The following is a 19,354-nucleotide window of genomic DNA, read 5'->3' as shown; positions in this document are numbered from 1 at the left end:
GAACTGTATTGGTAACTGAGAAAGGATTTAAACTGCCACATGGAAGCAACACTCGCTGGAACTTTCATTCCAGACCAGTTTCAACAATACCTAGTTATTTCTCAGAGCTATATAGTGTTTTTAATTATATAATTGATGATACAGACTCTCAGTGGGACCCAGAATCTTTGAGCTGTACTGTGGAAATGAAATGACAGATGGATGATCCTGCATTTGTCTACTTGCTTTGCTTCTACCGAGGGTGCTTTGTTGATGTTGATCATCTCTTTAATGTACTTCAGTCAAATCTGTCAGTGTAACTGCTTGCCACAATGAAATAAGAACTGTTTTGAAAAACTTACGGCGATTAAGAACAGAAACATTCGTTGATGAATGCATTAAATGCAGCTTGTGTTTGAATGGTAACTTATTGTTCCATGACAGTCAAAAGACATCTCTCAGGGCACTAACTTATGAGATACTGGATTTGCAAATTGTTCAGGTGGAAAGAAGATTTCAAGACTTTCCCCAAATTCAGTTTGTTGAACTTTTGAATGAAAAGTGTTCCCCGAACTATCAAAAAGAATTCCCAATGCTGAAACTGCTTCAGTTATTAGAACAGTACCCTTTTTTCAAACAAGAACAACTTGAAAATGAAATGTGTAACATATATGCTGATGAGAAAAAACACTTATCTCCAAGAATCATCTTAAAGTACATTGTCAACAATGATTTAGTCTCTGTTTATGAAGAAACAATGAAGTTCCTGCATTTGGTTTTGACCCTGCCCGCAACTACAGCAAGCAGTGAACAAAGCATGACTACCCTTAAACGAGTGAAGAATTATTTAAGCAATTCAATGTCTAACACCTAGCAGTCATGTTTGAACACATTAGCAATAGAAAAGACACTACTTGGAGAGCTATCCAGTGACCAGATCTTTGTAGGCCGAGTTACAGACTTGGTCATGGAAAGAAGAGACAGGCGCATTGCACTTGTATACAAGAAAATATAAGTGCTTCTTCTCTTGCTGTTGGAGTTCTACAAATTTGTCATAATTTCTTGAACAAATTAGTTATTATTATTATTATGGGCAGTGGTAGTGGTAGTAGTAGTAGTAGTAGTAGTAGTAGTTGTTGTTGTTATTGTTTTATTTGATGCATTTTGTTTCATTTGTTTAAATTATTGTTTATTGTACTATTTTGTCTCCCTATAATAACTGTAGAGTCTCCCCAACCTTTACAACCATGCTATGTCACTGGTTAGCAGACACATCCGACAAATCAGGCTAAAATCTAAGTTATCAGGTAGCAGAAACAAATACCAACTTTGATCCTGAAATGATTTATATGTTTCAGATTAAGTTTGGAAATAAGTTTTTGTATGGGAAAGCACTACTGTAAACAAATCAAAAGGTTCAAAATTGTTTTATAGTCAGTTTGTCAACGTTTTTTGTGTAAATTTTCTTCAGAGTCAGAACACAGAAGAGTAAAAAGTTAATTTTTAAACTGGCCAAATTTTAGAGAGCAAAGTGGTAGCACGAAGGGTTTATGCAGGAAACAACTTAGAAGGTTAGTTTATTTAGCTAAATCTTTTGATTAACTGACTCAGATTGATGCATTAAAGGGGAGATTACTGAAAGTTATATAATGAGAATAGTATATGATCCTTATAATTCAATTGTACAATTTGTGAAATATGTTGATCTGTTGCATAGAGCCCCACAGAGATATTTGAAACCTGGTGGTTATCGGTACTGAGGGCGGAAACTTTAATTGGGGAAATTGGGGGAGAAGAGGTGATGATGATTAAAGAATGAAAGTGGAAAGGAGGAGGAGGGAATAGAAGAGATTTTGATTGAAATGAATGAGATAGGAATGGAAAAAGAGAATCTGAGAACAGAAAACTACATTGGGAAGTGAGTAATTAATATTTCCCCATATACATTGGTTGGTCATTTTTCTAGGAAGGAAGCCAAGAATGGGGGAGTTTGGGAGTTTGCATCTATGTAAAATCAGATATTAAAGTGAAAAACAGGCCTGAAGCTGAACCCTGATCATAGAAAAACATTTTGAGGCAACAGCAGTGAAAAAAGGAAAATTACAGTTGTGCCAGTGTATAGATCACCATGCGGTGGCCCAGAATTTTTTTAAATAAGATTGAAGAACTGCTGAGCATCTATCTTACATGATGAGAAGTCATCAATAATTGTATGTGGGGACTTAAATGTCAATATGTTGGTAGATAGTTCATTTAAAATTAAATTACTCAATATTCTACACATTTTCAACCTATATTCTAATATAAACAGTCCCACAAGGGTGACGAACACTTGAAAAAGTCTTATAGCTAATATATTTTCAAAGATAGAAAGCCCAGATACAGATGTTTTGAATATTGACCTAGGAATATCTGATCATCATGCACTTATTATAAAAGTGCTCAAAGTTCCAACACGTACAAAAACAGTACATCATATGTATTAGAGAATTATCCTCCCAAAAACTGCAAATGTGCTTTCCAAAAAGATTAGTTCAAATCAACTCATCTAGCCATAGACCCAAAAATTCTTGGCCCACGTCTGGCATTAAAAACTCTTCCAAGACTATGAAAAGACTAAACTTTGAAATGAAACCTAATACCAGCCCTAATTTTAAAAAAATATGTTAGTAACTACAGAAAGGTATATAGAAGGGTAATTAATCTAGCAAAATTATTAAGTAATGATAGACTAATAAGGAAGTCAGACAATAAATCAAGGACCACACTGGAAATTGTTAAAAGAGAAATAGGAAAAAGCTCCAAAGACCAGGATATTGTGCTTAAATCTAGTGATAACACTGAAATAAAGAGGTAAGTCTTGCCCAATTACATTAACAAGTACTTTCTAAGTGTGCCTGATAAACTAAGCAAGAGCTTTACCAAAGAAGAGAAAACAGCAGCATCAAAAGTAGTCAGTAGCGTGATGATAAGTCCCACTAATAAATACAAAATATTGAAAGTAATTAACAGTATGAAACCCAAAATGTCTGTAGGACTGGATGAAGCACCAGTGGCAATAATAAAAAAAGTCGCCTCACACAAATCTTGGAACCACTGGTACATATTGCCAATTTATTATTCAATAAAGGTGTGTTCCCCCAAAGGCTAAGGTTAAACCTTCATTCAAAAATGGGGATACACATAAGATAGAAAACTATAGACCTATATTCCTTCCTCCTTCCATCTTTATCAAAACTTTTTGAAAAACTGATGAAAATTAGACTCATGAGGTACCTTGACACCCTCAATCAATTGTAATCGACACGGTTTTCATACAGGTCACAGCACAGAAACAGCTACACAGACCTATACAGAAGAAATTATTAGAAATTTAGACAATAACAAATGTGTGGTAGGAATCAACCTAGGTCTTTCCAAGGCCTTCAATACAGTAGATCATATATTTCTCCTTGACAAACTGGAGGCTTCAGAGGAATTGGGAGAAAATGGTTTGAATCCTATCTCCAAGATAGAACTCAGGTTGTGGAACTCACATCATCTCAGAATAAGCAAAAAATAAAGTGGGAATCTGATGCTAGGAAAGTGGTGGTAGGTGTCCCTCAGGGTAGTGTTTTTGGTCCTCTATTATTCCTAATCTATATAAATGACATTGGAAGGCCCAACAGATCATGAAAAATTATGTTATTTGCAGATGATAAAGCATAATTATATATTATGACAGCAAATCCTTATTCACTATGGCTGAAAAAGTTCGGAAGAGTGTGCAACAGTGGCTTTATGCTAATAAGTTAACACTCAATTTAAATAAAACAAATTACATACAGTATAGTAAAGTAAATGATAAGGATGATCACCATTTATGATTGAGTGGCCACGAAATAGAGAAAGTCTGTTCTACAAAATTTTTGGGCATGTGCATTTATCAGCACTTCAGCTGGAAAGACCATGTCACATACATATCCAGAAAACTCAATTCAGCATGTTTTGCACTGAGAATAATTTCTAGAGTTTGCTGTGCAGAGTGTACAAGATTAGTGTATATGGCTTAGTTCGGTTCTATTATATCCAGTGGAATAACATTCTGGGGTGCAACTAAATGTCACTTTAGAGAGGTTTTTAAATTACAGAAAAGGGCCATTAGAATTATTAAGCACAGCTCTCCACTAACACAATGCAAGCCCTTGTTCATGCAGCTAAACATACTTATAGTACCATCTTGGTACATATTAAAAAGCATACTGCATACATGAACACATATGATTAGTTTATGTGTAAATTCAGATCTTCATGACTACAATACACATATCTGTAAGAATCTGCATGTAGAAAGAACAAGAAAAACAAAAACTCAAAAACATGTGAGCCACTATGGAATATTTATAATGCTCTGCCACTCTGTATCAGGGGAACAGAAGATGGACCAAAATTTATGTCAGAATTAAAAAAGTATGTGATAAATAAGTGTTTTCATACCATAGAGGAATATTTTGAATCCTTAAATCACTAACTGATACTTGTATTGTCAATATCATGTTGTTCTCAATGTCAGTTCTATGTCTCATTTATACTCTTTTAACTCTAAATTATTCGTAATATGTGTTTTCCAAAATGTACTAAATATATACAAACCCATCACATGCGGTATATGTTAAAAGAGCATGTAAAAGAACAACCCCTTAATTCAATGTTTTAATTTTCAACATATTATATAATGTTAATTTTATGTTTGATAGAAATTTGTAATAGTCTGCTGTGCATATTCTGGACAGTATTATGACAACTCCTATACTATGTAAATGATGCAAAGGATGATAGTAAATGAAATGAAATTTATATGGTAGTACGAGATCAGATAACAAAGGAAATGATTATTCCAATGGGAGAGCGTCAGTTTGGAGCAAATTTTGGAGGAATGAATTGATGAATAAAGAGCAAGCAAAGATATGATGTGTCCTACCTGACTCTGAATTGGTAACAGGCGGGTTGTGAAAATCATATACTGAGGGGAGGGGATTTGTTGTGTGATGATAGTGTTACTATTGATACTGATGTTGATAAGAATAATGTTGTTACTGATGAACTTGATTATAATGAGGAGACAGATGGTATGATTAGTATAGAAATTAAGAAAGGAGCAATAGAGCATAATGGTTTGAAGTATGGTGATGAAGATGATAGGGAAAGTTGAACTACTGATAAGGACTTACATGAATTGCAATTACAGCAAAATAATCTGTAGCAATAATATTAATGATGAATAATTGTAGCAGAATACAGCTTACCTGATTATAAATTTTCTTTAGCCTATTACTATAGAGATATTACTCTCTTTGATGTAGGATCATTAAATTCTTCCTCTTGAGCTTTCATAACACAATTATAGCAAACTGCAGAACCTAACGAGCACGCACACAAAACTCATGACAGTGTGAGTACACATTGGCTCAACTGGTCATGACAACAGCTCTTTTGTTCTCTACTGTTTCTTTCAAAGTAATTCTAGAAACTGACAATAGAAGGCAGCACCTGTCAAGGTCAGGTATGTTCTCATATGAAATGAACCTAGTTTCTGAATGACTGGTGACTTGCACATTGAGAAAACCATGGCTCGAGCTGTACTCAGGTGTAGTCTTTTGAACACATCATTGTGGCCCAAGCTATACTCAGGGTTGATCACCAACATGTTAATTGTGTTAATGAATAAAATGGAAGAAATAAAGCTAATAAAATTTTCGAATCAGTGTGGAATAATTGCAGTGTTTTGCCAACAGAGACCATAAATTTTGGGCTGGATTTGAGAAAAATTGTACGAAAATGTATTCTAGCTGATAGAAGAAAATAAAGAATAAGTTGGATGTTGAGAAGGCATCTATATGACGATAACTCTGTTACTGCAGTTTGTGGAAATCAGGTGAAATCTGGTACTGCAATGAGTACACTACACAGAAATGAGGAGAAACCGGTAGAAGGGTCCAAGGGTAAAAATATAAATCTGAAAGAAATAAAAAATGATGGGAACATTGGAAAAGATTGTGAACTAATGGGATGTCCAGATATTTATGTTCTAATTGATTGTAATGGAGGTAGGTGCTTGGTAGATACTTGTAGTTCAATTTGGGAAATTTCTCAAAATTTAAGGGATAAAATTAAACAAAGATTTTTTAGAAATGCCAGTAATGGGTGCTGGACTTAGAGTAGCTACTGGGAGACATATGAAAATTGTGAAAAGATATTTACTATTATCATTTATTGTTGAGGGGAGAAAGTTCTCACAAGGTTGTCCAGTAATTCCAGATTTAAATCATGGTATTATTTTGGAGGACTGTTTGACTGGTTCAACAAAGAATTAATGTTTACTGATCCACAAGCAGAATTTATTTGTAGACAAAAATATTTTTTTTTCAAAATTGTGCAAATAGCATTAATTATGTCTGTTTTCAGGGGGAGGGGGGGGGGGGGGGGGGGAGAGACTTGAGCTATTGAAAGGAGATATTTTGATTGTGTTGGTTCAACATGGGATGAACTATTCATTGAGCAATATAAAGATATAATAAATCCAAACTAGAAGAGGCAGTAAGCTTATAATTAGAGCAGAAATTAAAACAGAGAGAACCGCTATGGGAATATTATGATGTCTGTGGAGAAAAACCAGTAAATACTAGAAGCTATGAATCCAGGTTACAGTGAAAGCCTTATCAACCTTTCTTTATGAAAGCATATGGTATTCCTTTTGCAAAAAGAGAAGCAGTTGAGAGAGAGTCACAAAAACTGGAAATCACGAGGGTAATAGGAAGGAGCTGTGGTTATTGCAAAAATCCTCTTGTTGTCTCCAGAAAAATGTTGGTGTAAGACTTTTTCTTGACCCTAGACATCTCAGTAAATTTTTTCAGAGAGAAACAGATCATCCTGAAGATACTGACGAATTATTACACAAATCTGAACCTATTAAATTCATGACTAGATTGGATCATGCACCATAGCTTCACTAAATTCCTCTGAGCATGATTCCAGAAAATACACTACTTTCCTTCATGAGGTAAATGTTAGCAAAACTATCTAGTAACCTTTGCAGTTAATCTATATGTTGCTTAATTTATTCTTGCTTTTGAATTTCTCTTGGGAAAATATTTGCTTGATAAATTAGCAATTTACCCATCAGTCGAAAGATAAAAGACTGGATTAATAAAAAAAAATAGAGAAATGTAGAGGCTTCAGGTACTCTGCACTGTCTCCTGCACTTGAGAACAATGTACAGAACATTCATACAACTATCTGAAATGGTCATAAAAGTTCTTCTTTGGGCTGTTGTTCAACTCAAACATCACATTCACTTCAATTTTGGTTATGTTGTCAAAGTGTTGACCCTTCATTTGAATTTCTACACTTTGTCATTTTGTGGTTAATTTGCAGTGGCTAAGTTTCATTACCTGTGATGGTTTTTTGCAGGAATGAACTGCCCACGTTGTGTAGTCCTCCATGTAGGAGGTTTCTTTTTGTTTTGTTCAGGAATCATCCTTTCTGGGACAAACTTTGCGCATATTTTTCTGTTCTTCAGACATTCTGGAGAATATCTTGGACACTTGATTTAAATATGTTGCTCCATTGTGCTTTATGATGCAACAATGTTGACTATCTACAGGTGTATGTCCACTACTTATCACTGCCTGATCACAACTGACTGATCAAATGCCCATGTCATTTGCAATTGTTAATTCATGCTGCCACTGAAGTAGCCATGGTAATGATGCTTAACACATCAAGAATAAAATAAGTCTTGCAAGTTTTTAACAGGTGTTGAAAGTTGATAATATTTTAATTACAGGGAAAAAGTGTGAGAAACATTTTGGTTTGTTAAGCAAAATTTGTAAAAAATTAAAGGAAGGAGTTTGTCAAACTTTTAAATGAAAAAAGTAAAATTTCAGTGATGCAGCATTTCAGAGGACATAATTTTGCCCAAAAAAGATAAAACTGAAGAAAATGAAAAATTTCCAGTTCCAATAATTAAGAAGCATTGAAAACCATTCCTTGGACTTCGTGGATTCAATAGAAAATTTGGTAATACTCTGGCTTTAAATGCACCACATCTGAATAATTAAAAAAAGATACTATCTGGGTTTGCAGTAGTAGTTACCAGGAGGCTTTCCTGGAGGTTAAGAAACAGATTTGTAAAAATATAACTTCATACAGATTACATTTATCAATGATCTTTCGCCTTATAACTAACAGATGTGGAACAGGCAATGGAAAACATTTCTTTCACATTTATACATATAACTTTGAGAGACATGAAATAATTCAGGCCTACAATAATACAGAAGAAGACCTTACAGCTATATGCTGGACTCTCAGCAACTTTAAGAATTGCTTATTGAGTCTCAAAGTTTTAGTCTGCTCAGATCACATGGCATTGCCTTCAAGAGGGTGGATTGTATCATAGCAGACTTACTAGATGGCCATTATTCCTCTGGCAATTTAATTACTCTGTTAAGTATACAAAAAGGAAATAAAACTTAATTACAGATGCCTTACTGAGGTAATGTGTGGGTGTGAATTACAAGATAGCAGTGAGGGTTATGAAAACAAATTCAAAATTGTTGTTGCTGAGTGATCTTCAGTGCAGAGACTGGTTTGATGCAGCTCTCCATGTTACTCTATCCTGTGCAAGCCTCTTCATCTTCATGTAACTACTGCAACCTACATCCTTCTGAATCTACTTAGTGTATTCGTCTCTTGGTCTCCTTCTACGATTTTTACCCTCTACACTTACCTACAATAATAAATTGGTGATGCCTCAGAACATGTCCTACCAACTGATCGCTTCTTCTAGTCAAGCTGTGCCACAAATTCCTCCTCTCCGCAATTCTATTCAGTACCTCCTCATTAGTTACATAATCTACCCATATAATCTTCAGCATTCTTCTGTAGCAGCACATTTTGAGTACTTCTATTCCATTCTTGTCTACACTGTTTATCATCTATGTATCATTTACAAACATGGCTACACTCTATACAAATACTTTCAGAAAAGACTTTCTCACTCTTAAATCTATACTTGATGTTAACAAATTTCTCTTCCTCAGAAACACTTTCCTTGCCCTTATCCAGTTTACATTTTATATCCTCTCTGCTTTGACTGTCATCAGTTATTTTGCTCCCCAAATAGCAAAACACATTTACACATTCAATTATCCTCATTTTGATTTTGTTGATGTTCACCCTATAGCCTCCTTTCAAGATCGTGTCCATTCTGTTCAGCTGTTCTTCGATGTACCTTTGCTGTCTCTGACAGAACTACAATGTCCTTGGCAAACCACAAAGTTTTTATTTCTTCTCCATGGATTTTAATTCCTACTCCAAATTTTTCTTTTGTTTCCTTTACTGCTTGTTCAATACACAGACTGAATAACATTGGGGATAGGCTACAACCCTGTCTCACTCCTTTCTCAATCTCTGCTTCCCTTCCATGCCCTCAACTCTTATAACTGCCATCTGGTTTCTCTACAAAGTGTAAATAGCCTTTTGCTCCCTATATTTGACTCCTGCCACCTTCAGAATTTGAAAGAGAGTATTACAGTCAACATTGTCAAAAGCTTTTTCTGAGTCTATAAATACTATAGACATAGGTTTGCCTTTCCTTGACCTATCTTCTAATGTAAGTCATAGGGCCAGTATTGCTTCGTGTGTTCCAACATTTCTACAGAATTCAAACTGATCTTCCCCAAGGTCAGCTTCTACCCATTTTCCCCATTGTTTGTAAAGAATCTGTATCAGTATTTTGCAACCATGACTTATTAAACCGATAGTTCAATAATTTTCACACCTCTCAACACCTGATTCGTTTGGGACTGGACTTATTGAAGTCTTCTTGAAGTCTAAAGGTATTTCACCTGTCTCATACATCTTGCTCACCAGATGGAAGAGTTTTGTGATGGCTGGCTCTCCCAAGGCTATGAGTAGTTCTAATGGTATGTTCTCTACTCCTGGGCCTTGTTTTGACTTAGACCTCACAGTGCTCTGTCAGATTCTTCATCTCCCATCTCATCTTCATCTACATGCCCTTCCATAACCATAATGTTGCCCTGAAGTACCCTCTAATATGCTCCTTCCACCTTTTTGCTTAGGACTAGTTTTCCACCTGAGCTCTTGATGAAACTTCCTGGCAGATTAAAACTGTGTACCAGACCAAGACTCGAACTCGGGACCTTTGCCTTTCGCAGGCAAGTGCTCTACCAACTTAGCTACGCAGGCACAACTCACACCCCATCCTCACAGCTTTACTTCTGCCAGTACCTCTTCTACTACCTTTCAAACTTTACAGAAGCTCTCTTGCGAACCTTGCAGAACTAGCACTCCTGAAAGAAAGGACATTGCGGAGACACAGCTTTGCCACAGCCTGGGGGATGTTTCCAGAATGAGATTTTTACTCTGCAGCAGAGTGTGCACTGATATGAAACTTCCTGGCAGAATAGTTGGAATGTGGTACATTTATCTCAATAGTATTGACTGTGTCAATAGAGATCTCAACAATGAGTATTATATTTTTACTGCACAACAGTTAATCAGTTAGTTCCATGCCATGACTGTATTCACTGTGTGGAGACAGATGTATATGTATTTACATTTTTCTAAATAAATATTTTTAATATGGTAGCAGTCTACCATTGTAAACTAAAAAAAGGAAGAGTGTTATTTGGAAAAGTTGTGATTGGTTGTGAACTAAAAAGAAGATTGTTATCCAAAAAGTATGCTTTGTGAAATTGGACAGGGCTGAAATTAAGATATCAGTGTTCAATGGAGAAGACTATGGGAACTGGAAACAGAGAAAGTAAATGTATCGGAAAATGAAGAAATGTTATACAGTGGCTACAACAGTGACAACAAGTACACCCAAGGCAGATAATTGGGATAAAGAAAATCTGACTGCAATGAACTTTATATACAGAGCAATCTCGAACATGCAACTTAACTTTTGATAAGCCCCATTGATAGTTTTCGGGTGAACATCCACATACTGCTACAATAGTTTACTGTTGAATGTCTCCAGCCGGTGTGGCTGAGTAGTTCTAGGTGCTTCAGTCTGGAACCGCGCAACTGCTATGGTCGCAGGTTCGAATCCTGCCTCAGGCATGGATGTGTGTGATGTCCTTAGGTTAGTTAGGTTTAAGTAGTTCTAAGTTCTAGGGGACTGATGACCTCAGATGTTAAGTCTCACAGTGCTCAGAGCCATTTGAACCATTTGTTGAATATCTATAAGCAATAAAAACCTAACCACATAGTTCTTGAAGAATAGAAAGGTATGTATGGAGCAGACACTGTCATTGTCTTAACACATGACCTAATTGTGTAACACTTATTTCACAGTTAAGTTGATGTATTGTTGTCGTTCTAATCAACACAGGTTCCTCGTCTGAAACTCAGCCATGGACTGACAGTCTCATAACCAAAAACCTTATATATCCTCACAATAATAGGTACTGAACTTACACATTGTTCAAAGTCGAATTTACAGAAATTACAATTAAACTCACTAAATTAATTGAATACATCGAAAAATAGGTTCTTTTTAACAGTTTCTTATAGTACAAGGGTTAAGCAGAGTTATTTGTTTATATCATAAAATTAACGTTGGTCAATGGAAGCATCCAATATAACCCGTATAATGGAAGCATCTAATTCCACCCATCTTCTATGACCCATGACGTAAGGGTGTGTGTGATTTCATTACGGCATGGTGTTTATGAATTGGCTGTGTTTGTGGATGTCATCGTGTTTCATGGTGCCCTCTGGTGTGTGTGTGTGTGTGTGTGTGTGTGTGTGTGTGTGTGTGTGTGTGTGTGTGTGTGTTGTATTGGGTTCATTTGAGCCTTGATGCTGGATGTGGAAAGTCATAAGGTTTGGAAGTTTTTTCAATGAGTTATCAATTTCTTTTGTTTATGTGTTTGTCGTTTTTGTTCAGTGTTATTGGTTTGTCATTTGCAGTGTAGTAAGACGTTTAGTTATTGTGTGTGTGAAGGGGGGGGAGGTGGGGGGTTGGGCTGGTCAACCTAGTTTGCAGCGCCGGAATTTGTTGGTGGTAAGTAATGTTTTTTTTTCCCCCTATTCTTCTTGAGTTGTGATGTTTTGTGTTTTATGGTGTATTGAATGTGTTTTAGTTTATGTAAGGATGTTTGATTTGTGGATTTTTGAGGTTGCAGTTTTGAGGTTTTATTTTTCGTTGCTGTAGGTGTTGGTTTCTTGGTATCAATAGTTGTGGGTGACCTACAATGACCAATTCCCATTTTCATAGTTGGTGTTGGTGTCAATGTTTTGGTATTGTCATCTGTGGTTGACAAGTATAGGTCAAGAAAAATGTCCGATTCCAATTTTTGTAGTTTTAGTTGTAGTTATTGGTATAGCTTGTCCCCAACCTTAACACTCCCAATTTTGCACAGTTGTCACATTAATTTGATTGAATTTTTGGAGGGAGATGTTATTGTCTTATTTACATGTATTTTTGTGTTTGTTACTGTGTGTATGTGGTGTCATCATAGATGTCATATTGGAGACGCTTAGAATAGCCATTTCCGCCATATTGACGAAATCATGGGTCAAAGCAGACAGTTGGGATCAGGCACTTTTTTTTGACAAAACTGTTAATTCAGGGTGTATACAACCCAGGACAACTGGGAGCTCTGGGAAAGACCCAGGAATTTTTTCATCTGGGAGAAAACTGGGAAAAGCCCGGGAATTTTTTAGAATTCCAGGAGTTTTTCATTGTTTTAGTTTTCAGTTAATTTTGTTGTAATTTCGACTGGTAAGAACTGATACTCTAACAATGTCCATTTCTGTATCCCACTACTGCAGAATAATACTGCAGCAACAAAACATGAACGAGAGAATACAACTTAAATTTCTAAGGAAATGCGCCATATGAATGAGCACAGAGCACAGAGCGTTTGCCAACAGCAAAATGTGTGAAAGGCTTTAGGAAGATTATGCAATGCTTCTTAAGAACAAATTACCTTCGATGAGCGTGATGTCACAACTGTTTACATTAGATTCATTTAAGCAGTTACAAGTGGGCTCATGCGCATGCGCAGTCGAGTCGTGTATGAGTACAGTAGTACCTTCTCCCACTTCTGGCTACAGAAATGTCGCTGTTGGCTGTGTAAGCAGCAAACCAGGGTATCTGAACCGGGCAGCAATTCATATTATTGAGGAGAAAAACCTTGTTTCACAAAGCGCACATTGGTCTATTGATTATTCAGATGATTTTGAAATCCATCCCTATTGATTTTTGAACACATTCTAAGTTGATTTCTGAATGAATCATAAGTTGATATCTGAATGCATGCATAGTGTACGTTCTGTCTCTGCCAGGGGAATCCATCTAGAAATAAACTTTCCTGCAGACAAAAGGGGACGGGGCTATATGAGCTGAGCAGAATAAAGCCAAACAGGTGACATCTGCTGTTTGTTTATGTGATTGATTGGGTATGCAAATGATCAGCATTCTTACAATTACTAGCAAAGTCCATAGATTCAGACTACCAGAGTGGAAATAAACGACTAACAGGTAAGAAAGATTACATATTATCTTCTCGGTGTATCCACGAAAATGAAATTCTGACAGAAAATTTTTGGCCAAGTCGCTACACTAGACAGGGCAAGTTGTACAGTCCCCGGCTAGCAGCCACAGAAGTTCTATTCTGGGAGTAGCACGGAACACGCACTGTACGAACACATAATAATGCCTAACCGGAGAATAATTGCTGGATAACTAAATCGGTGATTCTGGCAGGGTTTGGCGGGTGGGAAGGGGGGGGGAGGGGACACCATCATCTACCACCTAATATTGCCCTGCCCCAGTTTGAAATATTGTAGATCCGGGACTGTTGCGCAGGGCAGTCTGAGGGACAGTGCAGCAAGGGTGGGGGGGGGGGGGGGGGTGGGGGGTTAGGGGGTAGTCTCCACTTGATCCGTGTTTACATTTACTGATTTTGCTGTTTTCTCTTCGTTTACTGCACTCATGTCCAATTGAAAAAAAGGGATTTCTGTGGCTGGGAGCTATCAAGTGAATTAAAATACATTCACATAATGACGAGGGCTAAAATATGTCATTAGTTTCAGATTGTATTTTATTTCTACCTTTCTGACAGTCAAGCATTAATCACCTTGCAGAACAATGAAGTTATTTTTGTCACTTTGGTAAAGAAATTCGGCTTTTATTTATCTCTTCTGCTAAGGCAGCCAATTTATTTGAAACGAAGTGATTAATTCCACACTATTGGCTAGTTTCAACTGTTCGCTGCATTTCAAGTGCATGTTTTCATCTGCTAGCATGTATGGGATTATGCCATAATAAAGAACCAAACATGAGATAATACAGTACTGGTACTCCAAGAAAATTTAAATCCCAAAAACCACACTGAAAATCTTAACATCAGGTCGAGGCCTACTTTGTTGGGAATCTGGATATTCGAATGTGCGCTTTAAGGTGAGTTATTCATTTTAGTATGGTTCACAAAATTCCGATGCTCTTGGAGTATCCTCTGATGTCTTGTTTCTTTCATGACATAATTTAAGATCTTTTAATGTTTTACACTTACGAACATACGGGCTTCCTACGTCACCGTAGCTGTGCAAGCGCAGTGACGCCTCTTATCTGGTGCTCTCTGGCAACTGCTGGAATGAACCCATTTCTGACAGATAGCGTGAAAATATTTCGAATTGTGGTCTGAAAAGCATTATTTTCGAAGTAAATTTCCTTTTACACAAGATTAACTATGTGCGAGAATGTACGATGAATTTCTTAAATCACACAGCTTTTGACTCTCGTTTAGAAATCAACTCTTTGATGACAAGGCATTCAGAAGAATTTCAAGCCCAGATCAGAGATTTATGTCAGTATTAAACATTTTACTGGCACATTTGTGTGATGCATCTTAAAGTGTAAAACGCGCAAAAAAGAACAACATTGTATGTGAAAGCTTAGCTTCTCTTGTAGCTTATTAATCTTAACGATAAATATTATACATGAAAGCTTTTCTTTTCTTGTAGCAACACTATGTATATTATTAATTTAAATCATTAACTTTTCCTGTCCATGTGTTTGCGCTACTTAACAGTGATGTTGCTATTGGCTGACTGCATCACGTGTCCTATGCTCTGAGTATCCGCTGTTATCGGCTGGCGAGATCACGTGACATGTGCTACGACTGGCTTAAAAAGTGCATCACAATCTGGTTTTCAATGCTACAGAAAGTGACATGCGATGTCTGGTGGAATGCAAATTTATACTTTCGTAATACAAAAATATGCAGCGTAGATGTTGCTGCACATCAAAGAACATTCCAAAACATGTTTTTTTTTTTTGTTTTTTTTTTTCTGCTGTGTTTCATTTTCTAAAGTGCCGGGAAGTTCTAAGCCACTGTACAAAACCATAAGCATTCAAATGATTGACAAATTTTACAGTTCCGAGGGAAAGTATACTGTCACTTAACACGGAAAAAGTGTATTTTCACCCAGGAGAAAGTGTATTTTTAACCGGGAGATCCAGGGAAAAACTGGGAGTTTTTTTTCCTTGTCCACGTATACACCCTTTAATTACTTTGGAATTAATTAAGGGCTGGCTTTGCTAACATGTTTTCGAATAGAGGCAAATGGATACTTAAAGTTTACTAGCATTTCCTCTTCCAAATTTTTACAATTATTATGGAATTTATATTTGTTTATAAGTCAACAATAGAATTTAAGTTACAAAACAATTACTGGTTTCACCCAATAACAAAAGATACTAACTAGGCATAATCAAAATAAATTACAAAAACAATTACATTCATAAAACTAAGCACAAAATTGGATCTGGTGGTACATTCTTTAGAACTGAGAACCAGCCTTTCTCTTTTATGAAAATGCAGATTATGTTCACGTATGTTCATGGTAATTAACTCAAAAATGAAAAAAATAAACTGCAAGGAGCCAGATGGCAAAACAAGAGGGGAAGTAAAAATATCCCAGCTTTCTTTGTCACACACTGTGTAAACATCAGTTAGCAGGCCAACAAATTTAAAATCATATTTCATTAAATGTAGAGTCGGTTTTTAAAACTAAAGTGCAGAATTTACCTTTTGGAAACAACAGAAGCAAAGATTTATTCATACCAATGTGAATGGGCCTCACTCAAATCATGGTTTGCTTGGGGAAAGATATTTTCTCACTTTTGTTGATGATTATAGTAAAGCAACTAGAGTCTACACACACAGACCAAAAAATTAAGTTTACAATTGTTTTGAGGAAAATGTTAATGAAACTGAAAATTTATCTGGTAAAACTATTAAGAAATTGAGCTGTGACAATGGGACAGAATATTTAAATTTAAATGTTATCAATTTATAAGACTGAAAGGAATCATTTTAAATGCATGTCCTCCACATGTACATGAATTAAATGGTATAGCTGCAAGATACAATAGGTCAATTATGGATATATCAAGATACTTGTAGCTGAAGCAGAGATAGATATAGATAGGAATTTTAGCATGAAGTAGTTTGTGCAGCTGCATACCTTAGAACAGAACTTAAGCTAATACTATTGAAAGGAAAGCTCCTGATAAGATATTGTTTGGGAAGAAATCTAATATTAAACATTTAAAGTTGTATGGAAGTAGGATTTTTGTATGTGTGCTGTAACAGCTTAAAAAGTCAAAGTGTGAACATAAAGCAGACTTGGGAATTCTAAAAAAAGAATACAGTGAAGCTGGACACAGAGTGATGATTAACAAATGAGTTAACATTGCCAGAAATGTTGATATTGCAGAAGATGTCAGATATATTGATATTAAGGGCTGTGATTCAGGAAGTGATCATTTTAGTGATTCTAAGCGCAAAGGTGTAGACAATTACTTTTTATTAATTTTATTATCAGTTCAGTGAATCAGTAAATAAACAAATGGAAGAAATGGTGTATCAAAGGGTGTCCAAACAATCATAAACAAAAAGGTTTTAAAAGAAGTAAAAATGATTATTGCCTACATGCAGTCATGATAACAAATTATGCGATCTACTTATCTGTTTTGTTGATAATTTGTTGTAAAAGTAAGGGAAAATACAAGAAATGAAAAAAAAATTATCCAAATGATTTCAAATGAAAGGCTTATGGAAAGTAAAGAACTATCTTGGTATAAATATTAATTATAATTATACAAAGAATGTAATAACTCTGAATCAGGAGAGCTGTATTGGATCACTAGCTTAGAAATATCACATTGGACATTCGAAGTTCTCCATCATTCCAATGGGAGAAAACTTGAAACTATAAGTAGCAAACAGTCAAAGTCATGATATTCAGTACCAGTACTTGATAGGGGCTTTCCTGTACATTACGTCAGGAACACTGCCAGAGAGAAGTTACAGTGTGAACTATTTGAGTAAATATCAAAACTTTTACAATGATACGTTACGTATGCCTTGTGGGTACTGGAATATTTATATCCAACGAAAGGTCTACAGTTAACATATGAAAGGTCTAAAGATATTGATTTCTTAGATTGTTTTGCAGATACAGATTGGGTATGCAACTCTGTATATTGTAAACCCCCATTAGGCTATGTAATTAGATTATAGGAGGTACAATATTTTGGAAGTTTTACAAAATCTTCTGCTTTTACTGAGTATGTAGCACTGTCAGAAGCTGTCACTAGAACTGAGTTAACTCTAGGTGTTTTGAATATTTTTGATACAAAGCCTGACATGCCTATGAAAATAAATGTGCTGTAACAGATTAAAAACTCAGTGGTAATCAATAATATATTTACTATACAGAGAAAGTGTTTAAGTGTAACAGGTCACACATTGTCCTTATTTTTAAACATCAGTCTAATTTCACAAGAGCAAGCACACATAGACATTTTCATTGGTTTTTGATGTGAAAGGTCTCCCTGAGTGATGTTCATCTTCACTGTGTTCCTGGGCTTCCAAACATATATTGTGACAGTGAAAAACTTGTGCTGTTCTGACAGAATGTTCCCCATAGTCCTGTTTTGACTTTTCGAAGATCACAATCATGGATTCCACAAGTATAACATAAAACATTTTCATAAATGCAACAACAACACAACTTCATTGTAGGCACTCTCAAAAATCTTGTGACAGCTGTACAGAACTGCAACTCTCACTGAGGATCTGGAAGGGATGAACACACTGGTCTACACAAGTAGAACAACATAATGTTGCCAGATCACTCACAGTGTTGTCAGTCTTGTTACTTTATACACACATCTTGTACACGTGAAAACTTCAAGAAATCTGTATTTCTAAATATCAAAAATTATGGAAAGGATAGATTGCTACTCACTGTAAAGATGACACCATGTTATGCAGGAGACAGACACAATGAAAAGACTGTTATACATGAATCTTTTATCCAAAGCCTTCTTTAGAAAAGAAAAGAAATACGCACATATTCACACAAACAGGCACACCTCAAGACACATGACAACATCTCAAGCCACTCTAGCCAGATTGTAGCCCATTGAGAGTGGGGGAGGAATGACGGAGGGATAGCAGAGTACAGGTACAGGTGGGGGAAGAGAAGAGCATTGTTTGGTGAAATTTGAAGGAACAAAAGGTGCACAGGGACAGAAGATGTCAGGACAAGGCTGCAAGGGGTAGCACTGGAGGCTATTAGCGAGGGAGGGGAGGAAGAACAGTGAATGGAAAAGAATAGGAGCAGAGAGGGCAACAGACTAGCTGGTGTACTTGCAGAGAGCGAGCACAATGAGGGTGAAGAGATGCAAATTGGAAGGAGGTTATAGAACAGAGGGGGCAGAAACAGTTTGGTGGAGGGGTTGGGGACAGTAGGTTACAGTGGGGTCAGGCCAGGAAAATTTTGGCATTGGAGAATGTGTTGTAAGGATAACTGTGAAACATGTACTTCAGAAAAGCTGTTGATGGGCGTGTGAATCCAGGTGGCCCGGGTACTGAAGTAGCCATTAGAAGGAAGCTTGCTATGTTTGGCAGCATGTTTTGCCACAGGGTGGTCCACTTTACTCTTGGCCAACAATTTGACAGTGGCCATTCATCTTTGTGGACAGCTGGTTGGTGGTCATACCAATATAAAAAGTTGTGCAATGATTGCAGCAGGGCTGCTATATGACATGGCTGCTTTCACATGTGGCACATACTCTGATGGAGAGGAGAAGCCTGTGACAAGGCTGGAATACAACATGCTGGGTGGGTGGATTAGGCAGGTCTTGCACCTGAGTCTTCCACAGCAATATGATCCCACTGGCAAGGCGTTGGGACTGAGAATGGCATAAGGATGGACTAGCATCCTGTGGAGTTTGGGTGGGTGACAGAACACTTTAGGATGGGTGGGAAAGATCTTGTGTAGG

The sequence above is a fragment of the Schistocerca serialis genome, chromosome 1, assembly GCF_023864345.2.
Source record: "Schistocerca serialis cubense isolate TAMUIC-IGC-003099 chromosome 1, iqSchSeri2.2, whole genome shotgun sequence".
Classification (NCBI taxonomy): Eukaryota; Metazoa; Arthropoda; class Insecta; order Orthoptera; family Acrididae; genus Schistocerca; species Schistocerca serialis.
The sequence above is the reverse complement of the archived record's forward strand: the minus strand, read 5'-3'. Positions refer to the sequence as shown.